This window comes from Hordeum vulgare, chromosome 5H, assembly GCF_904849725.1.
Source record: "Hordeum vulgare subsp. vulgare chromosome 5H, MorexV3_pseudomolecules_assembly, whole genome shotgun sequence".
Lineage (NCBI taxonomy): Eukaryota > Viridiplantae > Streptophyta > Magnoliopsida > Poales > Poaceae > Hordeum > Hordeum vulgare.
Genome location: NC_058522.1, coordinates 536740275 through 536742946, shown reverse-complemented (window position 1 = coordinate 536742946; position 2672 = coordinate 536740275). Strand labels below are relative to the sequence as shown.

The 2672-nt window shown below is 41.5% G+C and overlaps 1 long non-coding RNA gene across 1 annotated transcript; it reads left to right on the top strand.

Moving 5' to 3' along the window:
• Positions 1-556: 556 nt before the first annotated feature.
• Positions 557-1241, top strand: LOC123399578. Its single transcript, XR_006610398.1, has 3 exons — positions 557-599; positions 947-1013; positions 1199-1241. It is a non-coding gene; the product is annotated as an uncharacterized LOC123399578 (long non-coding RNA).
• The last annotated feature ends 1431 nt before the right edge of the window (positions 1242-2672 follow it).

Below are 2672 nucleotides of genomic sequence, written 5' to 3'. Positions count from 1 at the left end.
CGCTTGCACCGACGAAACAGTGGGAATTTTTCCCGCTCTCCACCGACGAAACAGTCAAAACTTCTTTTTCATAAGCGAACCGCGTCGCTGCCTCCTCTCTCACTCTCTTCTCCTGCCGTTGCCTCCCGTGTCACTCTCTTCTATTTCTCACTCTCTTCTCTTTCTCACTCTCTTCTCTTTCTCTCAAGAGCTACTCCGTATGAAAGTTTATGTGGCGGTTTAGGACGGTTTAAAGTTAGATTTTGAAGACGTTGTAGTTGAAGAAAAGATATATCAAGGTAAGAGCTTTCCATATCTGTTGGTTGTGTTTGCATGCATGATGTATTTATTTTGTTTGATTAGTTTCTAAGTATGTGTTTTCTTTTGTCTTAGGGAGCGTATTATCACTTTTGTAGAACTATTTTGAAGACGTTGTAGTTGAAGAAAAGATAGATCAAGGTAAGAGCTTTCCATTTGTGTTGGTCGTGTTTGCATGCATGATGTTTTTATTTTGTTTGATTAGTTTCTAAGTATGTGTTTTCTTTTGTCTTAGGGAGCGTATTATCACTTTTATGGAACTATTTTGTCATGCGATATGAACTACTAAGTTGAAGATCAAGGTATGAGACTTTGTTCATATTTGTGTTCATGTGATAATAGGTCGACTATGTTCATATATTACCGATGATTTGTTCGTGTTTGCATGCAACTGGTATTTAGAAAGGAGCCGTAAAAATGCCTATGTAACTAGCATTTTTGTAAAAAACATGTAATAATATGTTAGCTCCATTAGTATTATTACATGCAAGACGCGTGTGTAATATATTTGTTTATTTGATAATTTGTCAACCCCGTAGAAATATGACTCGTGATATATATATATATATATGCATGCAGTATGTATTTTTAGACTTTTGCTAGCACGGAAATAATTATGTGTGTAATATTTTTGTTCATATGAAAATAGGTGGAATTCGCTGATATTATTCTGGTGATATATTATATTCGGAAGGATATCCTTATTTAAACCAGAGGTATGAATGACATATTGTAATTCATCTTCTATTTATTTTATAGATGTAGTGTCATGATAAATGATACAATATAAATTATTATGCGTAGATGTAATGGATGTTGTTAAATTGTTATATGTAAAAAAGATAAGTAATGGATGTTGTTATTACAATGTACTAACGATGTAAATATGGCTGCTCGTTAGGTACTATGGAAAATTTGTTAGTGTTTTATGGGCACATCGTACGTGAGGGTCCTTCTGGTGTGGATGTGTCTAGGTGCGGGATGACTACGGTTGTAGTGAAAGACATGGTTAATGTAGAGTATGCGGCAGTTAGAAGGTGCATCCGGTCGGTGTTTGGTTCAGCGATGAATGGAAAAAAAATGACCCTGGAGGCTTTCGTGGTTGAGGGAGGAAATCGTTGGGTTCTGCGACGGGTTACTGGTGAAAGAGCATGGGCGTCGTACATGGGTTTTGCAAGCAATCCCAATAACTCCATGTATGGACAACCCATGGTTTATGTGGAGTTCATTTCTGCCAGTGATGTCGCCGAGTGCAGTAGCGGTGCCGGTGAGGCCGAGTTGGCCATAACTGTAGCCCCCGACGCCGGCCCATTGGAACCAAGTGGTGGCGAACATATGGCCATAACTGTAGCCCCCGACGCCGGCCCAACGGAACCAACAGGTGGCCAACAAGTGTATGACACGGGATATTGGTCTGCGGTCGTTGACATGAGCGAACATGTCGAGGGATTGCCGGAGGCGCTAGATGATGATGATGATGGTCATTCTTCTGCGTCTTCGGAATCAGATGATGATGAAGTTGTTCCTCCTGAGAACGCGGTCGCTGCAGCAATCAACCCAGAGTTTTTACAGGTTATGAGCATCACCAATGAATTTCACTCTGTTGCTGGCCTAGACGCGGGGAGTCTGGCCGTTGGACAGATTTTCCCTGATAAGAAATCTGCTAAACAAGCAATACATAGCTATGCAATTGCTATACACAGGCAACATAGAGTGAAGCAGTCTGATAAAAAGGAGTTGAAGCTCATATGCATCCATCGCGAAGCGGGTTGCCGCGAAAGAGTTATTGCTCGCCAGAAGCCTGGGGTATGTCAGCCATGGCATGTCACAAAAATAGAGCAACATGGTTGTGAGCAAACCGGCACTCTTTCAGAGCACCGCAACGTGACTGCAGAATATGTGTCACAGGTGATGCAAACCATTGTGCAGCAAAGTCTTAATATTAGTATTAGGGCTTTGCGTGCAACTGCATCTGATCTGATTGGTTTCCCTGTCAGCTATAGCAAGGCTCGTCATGCAAAGGAAAAGATATTTCAGAGGTTGTATGGAACCTATGAGGAGGCGTACTCTTTTGTCCCTAGAATGTTGCATCAGATTTCAGTTGCTAACATGGGGACTCAAGTTTTCCGAAAAGAACGTCCAAATCCATTGAACCCGGACGAGAAAATCCTGGACCGCTTATTCTGGGCATTCACCCAGACTATACAAGCATTCAAGCATTGTCGTCCGGTTGTATCAATTGATGGTACATTTCTCACTGGAAAGTACAAGGGCACACTCTTAGTGGCGATGGCAGCTAATGCAAACAATCAACTTCTTCCTATTGCCTATGCATTAGTGGAGAGCGAAAACAAACATAGTTGGCTATGGTTCCT